General features: G+C 51.2%; 1 protein-coding gene across 2 annotated transcripts in view; it reads right to left on the reverse strand.

Annotated features, from left to right (window-relative positions):
* The window catches only part of PCGF3 (polycomb group ring finger 3), a 53,978-nt gene extending 45,113 nt beyond the window's left edge, over positions 1-8,865 (reverse strand). For both annotated transcript variants that reach the window (XM_040625098.1, XM_040625097.1), the window contains exon 1: positions 8,685-8,865. The gene's annotated coding sequence lies outside the window, so the exon portion shown is untranslated. The remainder of the gene's footprint in view (positions 1-8,684) is intronic.
* Between the last annotated feature and the right edge of the window lie 217 nt (positions 8,866-9,082).

A 9,082-nucleotide genomic window follows, 5' to 3' on the forward strand; every position in this document is an offset into this window, starting at 1 on the left:
CCTGCTAGTTCTAGAACATTCTAGGTGTACTCCCACCCCATGGCCCTTGCACCTACTGTGGCTGGAACATTCTCTCTCATGTGGATACATGGGGCCTACCTCACCTCCATCAAGCCTTTTCTCAAATGTCATTTCCCCAGCAACATCTTCAGGGACCATCTTGTTGACAATTACATGTCCTGTGTGCACCAACATGCACACACACCACGAATCCAAGACATTACCCTCGAACTTACAATTTACCTATTTATTTTGTTACTACCCACCTCCCTATACTGCAATGCCAGCCATGTGACTGGAGGTATTAAAAATTCAATAAAAGAGTTATATGATAAAGTTGAGAAAATCTTCTCAAAGAATAGATAAAAATAGGACATAGAAAAGATCCAACATCCAACCAATAGGTGTTTCAGAAAAAACAGAAAACTGAGATAAGGAGCTTTCAAATATACTTTAATATTTTATTTCTTAAGCTGGGTAATGAGTACACAGATGTTCATTATATCTTTCTCTATGCTCATTTATAGGCAGTATTTCATGATTTGGAAAAAATTATTCAAGTATTTCCCCAGCTGGACGAACCATCAGACCACAAAGGCCCGAGTGCCTGGCATAGTGAGTGAAAATGCCCCCATCTAACCAAGTCCTGGAATCTGAAGACGTCAAGGGTACAAGAATGGGTCCTACCGGTTCTGGGAGGAAAGGAGTTCACAATGGAGTGAGAATCAGATAGCACCAGACTTTTCATCAGCAACGTGAATCCTACCAGTAAAAGAAGCAATTCTTTCAAAGTTCTGAGGAAAAGAGACTTTAATGTGGAATTCTACATCCAGCCAAACTATTAGCCAAGTATGGATGGAAGCCATGGCGTTTGCAGACGTCTCAGGAAAGGTGCTCAAATACTCATCCAAGGCATGCCTACGGAGACAACAAGTGCTTACATGTTACCACAGGCCTTGTGCTCAGGGAGCTCCTGTTCCAGCTGGTGACGAGACATGACAAACTCATCAGCAGAGAGTGATGAGCACCATGAAGAAAGCAGATGAAGGCAGCGAAGCAGAGGAAACAGGTGGAGGGGCTGCTTTAGACAGTGACCAGAGGAGAGCCGGTGCGGAGGGACGTCTGACCTCGGACCTGGAGGGAGGGGCCAGAGCAGCAGGCACCCCACCGATGGGGCAAGGGACCCCCGAAGCGCAAGAGGACCACTGTGCGGCCGGCTGGCCTGGAGGACGAGGCTTCCACACGGGACAGGGGGACGAGGACAGAGGGCCAAGGAGGGCACGGGCTGAGACACGATCCTTGAGAATTTGGAACAGGAGACAGTAACGTCAAACAATGTCAGGAAAAAGGGAAGGTGAGATTAGAACTCAACCGTATAACAGATCATTATATAATCACACCCATTTTAACTCCCAGATCCAACCCCTGGAGAAGACGAAAAACATGCTGTGAAAAGGGGCTGTTGGACCCCAGGATTCTTCCGGCTGATGAGGCTACTCAGCTACAGACATGCACCCCCTTCATGAAAAAGGCTGACTCAGGGTAGAAACAAGAGCCCAGAGGGCGAAGCAGAGAACCAGCGGGGTCATCCTGAGCTTAAAACCCAATCAAGAATCCCAACTGGGGATCCCCACTGGGTTTCAGAACTGCGTTGGGCCTGTGACTCCTGCTATGTCCACTTCCCCATTCTCAACTGGTAAACCTATCCCTGTCCTGCTGTGGGGGGTGCTGGGAAGGCGATCTGTCTCACTTGGTTCACGAGTGTCCAGGAGCAGCCCCCAGTGGATTGCACTAAGCAGATGATCCAGGGGATCAGACTCCAGAGCTCTGTGGTTCAGGCAAGGTCTGGGACTTTGAGCTGGTGCCACAGCGGGACGAGACCCTGGGGAACCTCAGAAGAGGGACAGCTGTATTTGGCATTTGGGAGGATATGAATTTTGGGGTGCCAGGACTGTGGCAGGCAGAATCCTGAGATGGCCATGAGATTCTGCACCCTGGCATACACATATCTCCCACCTTATTAGCCTAGGTACTGCTGCAAAGGGATTTTTGAGGATGTAATTACGGTCCCAAATCAGCTGACCCTAAAGTAGGGCAAGCCAAATAGCATGGTCTTTCAAAGCAGAGTTTTCTCCAGCTGGTGCCAGAAGAGCAGGTCAGAGGGGTGAGTCCTACTGGCCTGGCAGAAAGCAACTTGCTGCCAACTACCCATGGTCCTGGGACAAGTAACTGTGGGACTTCTAGGAGCTGAGGGCAGCCTCCAACAGTCAGCCAGCAAGAAAGCAGGACCCCAGTGCAACAACCACAAGAGATGGGCTAGTGAGCTCCGAAGATGACCCTCTCATCCCAGATGAGAGCCTCAGCCCAGCACGTGGATTTCAGCTTCGAGGCCCTGAGCAGAAGAGGGGCGACACTGCGCTAGATTTCCAACCCATGGAACTGGGGCTAATAAGTCGGTGTCCTTTTAAGACACTAATTTTGTGGCAACTTGTTACGCAGCATTAGAAAATTAATGTAATGGTATTTAAAGAAATGGAGTTAATAGAAGAAGAAAGGGCCAGCTTCCCAAGCATGTAAAATGGAGTGACCACCAGCCCCGGGAACATTTTCATTAGGAAACTCTTCTCCCAATTCTGGAGACAAGGAACAGGTTAGTAAACAAGCAGCAGAAGCCACAGACCCTTGCTTGGCCCTGACGGAACTGCGCCTCCCTCAAATTCCTGTGCTGGAGCCCTAACCCATCTCCAAAGATGGAGCCTCTGGGGGTGACAGGGTTAGATGTGTAAGGCTGGGCCCAGATGAGATTAGTGTCCTGGCAAGAAGAGACAGCAGAGGGCTTCCACAGCCAGGAGGCAGCCGGTCTGCACCACGAACCACGTCAACTGGCACCTTGATCTTGGACTTCAGCCCCCAGGACGGTGAGAAATAAATGCCTGTTTAAACCACTCCATCTACAACATTCTGTTGTGGTGGCTAAGACACCCCTCTTGTGATCTCTGATGTCCGTCTTCTTCACCAGGCTGCCTTTAACGAAAGGCTGGGGAAAACCAACTGCCTCTAGTCATTCCTGTCTCTACAGTAAGAAAGGCACTTACTTTATGAAAAGAAATGTTATTTGTCAGCAAAAGTCCTATTTCCATTAACAATTTCAAACCCTTTCCACCTACTGAACCTTCTATAAAGTCTGCTAAAAGCCTCGAAACTGATGAGTAGGGCTCACCCATGTGCCTGTGAGGAAGGATGAAATGGCCCGAGGATGCCTCCCCACCAGAAACGGAACAGGGAGGGCTGGACTGACCTGCCCCTTGGCAGGACACTGGGAACTGCGCTACCGGAAGCTCGGCCAACAGGACTGACCCCAGTAACACTGCAACTTGACCGCGTGTCCCCGAAGGCGCGATATGAAGCACTCACTGGCTCCTGTGGAGGGATCTCCCAAATCTCAAGCCTGACTCCGGCTCGCCCTCATTCCTTCAGTTTATAGAGTACACAGGGACAACAGACAAAGGTGGACGACACCGTAAGAATCAGAAAAATCCAGGTGTGATATGTAGCTTAAAAAAGTTAACCCTGCGGAGGGCAAGGGGGAACCTGAAAAGGCGCTAAGGGGCCATGACCCCCAGTGCTACTCTGGGAACGCACCTGTGTCTGGTTCAGAAAGGACATGACCCCCAGTGCTACTCTGGGAACCCAGGTGTGTCTGGTTCAGGAGATGCATGACCCCTATGCCATGCCAGGAACCTGCCTGGATCTGGTTAAGGGAAAAATGCCATAAAAGACATTCTTGAGATTGAGCCCCACATCGGGCTCCCTGCTCTGCTGGGAGCCTGCTTCTTCCTCTCCCGCTCCCCCTGCTTGTGTTCTCTCTCTCACTGGCTGTCTCTGTCATAAATAAATAAAATCTTTAAAAAAAAAAAAAGAAGAAGAAGAAGACATTCTTGAGACAAGTGGGGAGATTTGAAAATGAACAGTTGACTATTAACTAGTATGTGAACCCAGTGCCCCTTCTCAGGTGTGATAATGACACTGTGGCTGTGTGGAGACCATCCTAATCCTGTCACCTGTGTGCCCTGAATTACTTAAGGAACGTGGTAGGTTGTCTGTAGCTACTTTCAGATGATTCAATGCCAATAAGTACGCATTTAGAAAAAAGAGATGAAGCAAATATGGCAAAGCATAAATAATCCTAGATCAGGGTGGGGGTGTGGAATTCTTTCAGTTTTTCTCCATTGTGTTTTCTTCTGAAATAAAAACGGGAAAGGCTGACCCTTTTCTGCTCCTCCCGTTCCAGCTGTGGCCTGCGTCTATTCCCTCCCAGGCACACGTGGGCGATCAGACAGCAGATGTGAGGTGGCGTTAAGAACCAGACAAGTTGGTACACACAGTACCTCCAGGACAGGGCCACACAAGGTGTGGAAGAAGGTCAGCTCTGAGCTCTTTGTGGAGGGGGGGGGGGGGGGCTGCTGAGCACCACACTTTCTGGCTCCATAAAACCCCAGTTAGCAGGGGCTGCAAAGAAGAATGCAGACAGCTTTCTACTGTTTGCACATTTCTTGCTAAACATCTGGAATTTGCTGTTAATGTAGCCAAGTCCAGCGAATACTGATTCATTTGGAAAATAATCCAATTAACTTCTGCTCTCCAAATTCACCTAAATATCAGAAGTTCTCTTCAAAAAAGCAATCAACCCAACAATCAGTTTCTAAGGACTATACTTTCTAGCGAGTTTTATTTCTTATCGATGAGTTTGGCTTAATTCCACAGACAATTCTGAAAATGCATCTAAGCAAGGCTCACATCTTAACTCTCTCATCATGTGTTAAGTGTTTCATTATTGTTGTCATTTGACCTTCAGAGAACTCAGTTCTGTAGGAAGGAACATGGCAGGTCAGAAAAGATAGTCTTATTATTTTTAGAGGTCTTACTCCTTAAAATTTAACGATAAAACCATCAACTTGCACAACAGCATAGTTTCATTTTTTGAAGCACAATGAATTGGGCAGCATTTCTGCACTATTAACGCCAAATATCAGAAGGGTAGAACTGTCCCCAAACTTCAATATATTTCAATAGTAAAATTACATTTTCGATTTCAAATTCGATTCTGACCACTAAACAAAGAACTTCAAATGAAATAATAAAGCCTGGCATTTAATAAAGGGTAACAGTATAAACCAAAACAAACCTTGCTTTATAATTCAAATCTAACAACTCAAATAAGTAATTCTAATCCATGGCAAAGGGCCCTGCCTCCCACTAGCCGGGTGGAACCCTGGCAGGTCCAGAGAGAATTAGGCAGCGGGAGGGGACACTTCCTTCCACAGAGGGCTCCTGGGACAAGTTCCCCTGGATGGGTGTGCTTGACAGCCCCATGCTACAGCCCCAGCTCCAGCCCAGAGTACCAGAGAGAGGCATGGCACTGGAGTCCAGGCACTCCAGGGAGCCACAGGCCCTAAGCACTGAGGCTCTTACATTCAGGTTCCTGGAGCATGACTTCCTTACAAGGGTCAAATACCCAAAATGTCTCAGGATCTTACTTCTGGAAAACTTCTTACAAAGGTCGGTTTATAATTCCTGGAGCAAAATCTTGGGCAGGGATAAACTGATGCTCTGTAAACACTGAAATCATTGAACTTGAAGCTATCAAAGAATTCTACAGCACTCAGTTTAATTTGCAGGGTTGGGGGGGAGTTGCTTATGGCTTGCTACAGGTGTAATTCCCAAGGATCGTCCCTATTTATAATATCTTCCCTCATGTGTAACTTCCAGTGGTTTCAGTCATTATGGTGACATCAGAGGAACCTACACAATTAAAGAGACAGCTGAGTTGTTGCAACCCTATATTTAACAAACTGTTGTATACACAATTCTGCTAATTTACTTACAGGGTATTTCTCAGGTATAGGCCCGACATTAGCTGAAACCTGATAAACGACAGGTGTTTAGATGGGCACAGTGACCATTACCCCCACTCCCAGTACACACACGCCTCCTCTCAAGTGAGGGCTGGGCCCAGTGACTAGGTTCTAACAAAGAGAATATGGCAAAAGGGATGGGATGTCCCTGCCAAGATCAGGTCATGAAGACTGTGGCCTTCTTGCGTGCTCTCCTGTTCCATCACTGGCTCCCTCTGACTTGCCCTGTGAAGAGCCCCAGTGGCTGAGTGAGCTGGCCTGGACACACAGTCGAACACACAGTCAAACCTCCAGCTGAGACCACAGCTCCAGCCACCACTGAGGCAGCCTTGTGAGACTCTGAGCCAGACGACTCAGCCAAGCTGTGCCTGGATTCCTGACCCACAGAAACTGTAAAATAATAACTGATGTTTTAAGGCACCAAGTTTTGGGGTAATTTGTTGGACAGCAATATATAAATAATGCAACCATGCAGCACTATCACACCTTTAAAAATCCAAAAATAGGAAAATAAAGAGCCCAACCAAACCTGAATGCCCCATTTGGCAAGTCTTCCAAAACTTCACAAAACAAACTAAATTTTAAGAAAGGTGCAAAAGTACAAAAAAAAAAAAAAATCAGAAGTAAGTGTTGAGTAAGAAGGTCCCAGGTGTGGTTCCATTTGGCAAATAAAAGTTCCTAAGCTGGACGATTTGGTGACTCCGTTTGGTTAAGATTCGGTCCTATGAAATGTCGATCTGAAAATCTAAAGGGTTTTCTCCTAAGTAACCAAGCAGTGAAGCTGTGGCACAAAGTGAAATACTGAACTGACCAGTTCAAGTGTCTTTCTCGGGAGTCCACAGAGCTCGGAGTTTTAGATTTGTATCTCACCCTACCGCCCGATCTCTGCATAAGTGTGCGAGGCTAACACACGTTGATCTTTCTGAAAGTACTCCTACCTTTCACTCACTCACTCACTCACGTACTCGCTTCGTTTAATAGTTGTGTGCTGCCTGCTGACCCCATGCCAGGCGGCCAGTTCTGGGAGCTGAGCTGGACAAGGCCCTTGCCCTCCTGGGCTTTTCATTCTCTCAAACTCTTCCAGCATTATCTTATTGGACACACTCTGGAGCCATCCCCCAGTCAGAGAGCAGCACATACCACACCTTACTTTTTCATCAGCACTTTCAAATTAAAGGAGAACACAGGCCAGTTTTAGATGAAAGTCTCATTCGAAGGTTTCAGAGGAGCAAAAACCCCATTGCTCCAACTTTCCTGCACTGGGCCAGCACCCCCAAAACACTTCCCTAGGCTTCCAACACTCCTGATTGGACCCCACCCCTCCTGGAACGTCCTAGACACTGAAAACACCTCCAGTCTCAGGCTGGAGGGTACACCCGCACAACCATATGACCTCCACCAATGGAGGGAGAGGAGAGCACAAGTGGTTGAAGGTGATGAACACCAACCACAAGCCAAGGCAAACACAGTAGCCCTGGAGTGGGGGCTGGAAGAACAGGGTAGGGGATAGCTTTCTGGGTGTGGGGAGTGAACACAGTGTTGACTTGAGGCATGGAGCTAGTGTGGACTAGGAGCTCCTCTTGAATCTACCTAGAGGCGTGAGGATGGGTCCCAACCCTGCCTCGCATGTGCCCCTGGGGCCCAGCCAGGCAGCATCTGCTGAAGGTCAGAAGGTCTGGAGGGCTGGCCCAGGTGCTCATAACATCAGGGTGCTCAGGGGCCTCAGCGGGATTTGCACTGTGGGGCTCAGGTGACCAGGGTCCCTGATGCGCCCAAGTCTTCACAGCAGGTGGATCCAGCTGAGTAAACTGGACACATTAAGGGCACCTCTGGATCCTGCCTGAGGGGTCCAACCCCCTGGAGGGCTGGCTTGGGGTTCCAGCATTCCTTATAGTCCACACTTGTGGTCTGGGTGATTACCATCCACTTGTTCAGGAGTTCTGGCCTTCTGAGGGACTTGTCTCCAAGTTCCAGCTCTCCTTCCTGAGAGCCTAGCTTCTTCATGGTCCTGCCCCAGCATCCAGATGCTCCCAAATGACCTACCTGGGGCCCTGGTCATCCCCGGAGCCTGTCGCATGGGATGAACCCTCCTCATGGCACGGTCCCAAGGTCCTGGCCTCCCACTCAGAAGGGGCTGTCTCAGGGTCTCAGAAGTGCTCACAGGACTGTTCCAGGATCCCAGCCCCCTATGGGGCCAGTCTTGGTGTGCTGGCCCTCCTTAATGACCCAGCCCAGTGTTCCAGCCCTCCCTGGGTCCTGCCAGCTCAGGGTCTGGCCCTCCTCCGTGACCTGTCTCAGAGTCCAGCCCTCTCTGGCTCCTGTCCGGTCTCAGGGTCCCAATCCTCCTTGGTGACCCGAGCTGGGGCTGGACCCTCCTGGATGACCTATCCAGGGTTGGACTCTCCTCGGTGACCTATCCCCGGGTCCGGCGCTTCCTGGTCCCTGTCTGGTGGGTCTGGCGTCTAGCCCTCCTCCGTGAACCGTTTCAGGGTCTGGCCTTCCCCGCTGGCCCGTCCCGGGGTCCGGTCCTCCCTGGTCCCTCCCCGATGACCCGTCCCGGCGTCCGGCCCTTCCCCGTGACCTGTCCCGGGGGCCCGGCCCGCGCGCGGAGCCTGCCGAGCCGTTTCGGGGCTCCGCTGGCCTGGGCCGACGAGGGGCGCAGGGGCGCGGGCCGGGGTTCCGAGCCTTCCGGGCCCGCACACGGGCCGAGGCCGCGGCCTGAGGAGAGGGAGCCGCGGGCCAGGCCAGGCGGGGCGCGGACTCACTGACCTGCCGTCTCGGCTGCGGGCGAGCGGGGCGCACGCGGGGGCAGCGCCGGGAGTTGGGGGGGGCGCCGCTCCCTCCGGGTCCCCCCCAAGAGCAGGAGAAAAAAACCCGTCCGGAGTTTAAAACAAAGAGGCGGAAATGCCCGAACGGAGCCGAGCAGCGAGTCGGGGGCGCCGCTCATGGAGCATGCGCGTTACGCGGCCCGGCTCCCACCCCGCAGCCGGGGAGGGGGCGGGGCCCGGAGGGGGCGGGGACTGAAGGGCGGGGCCGGGGCCGGGGCGTGGTCAGAAGGCGCAGGCGCATTCGGGCAGGGTTAGGCCAGGGATCTGGAGCCGGAGGGTGCCGGGGGCGGGGCCCGCAGAGGAGGCGGAGGATTGCGGGGGCGTGGCCGGAGGGGGCGT

Source organism: Ursus maritimus, unplaced genomic scaffold (assembly GCF_017311325.1).
Source record: "Ursus maritimus isolate PB19 unplaced genomic scaffold, ASM1731132v1 scaffold_8, whole genome shotgun sequence".
Taxonomy (NCBI): Eukaryota; Metazoa; Chordata; class Mammalia; order Carnivora; family Ursidae; genus Ursus; species Ursus maritimus.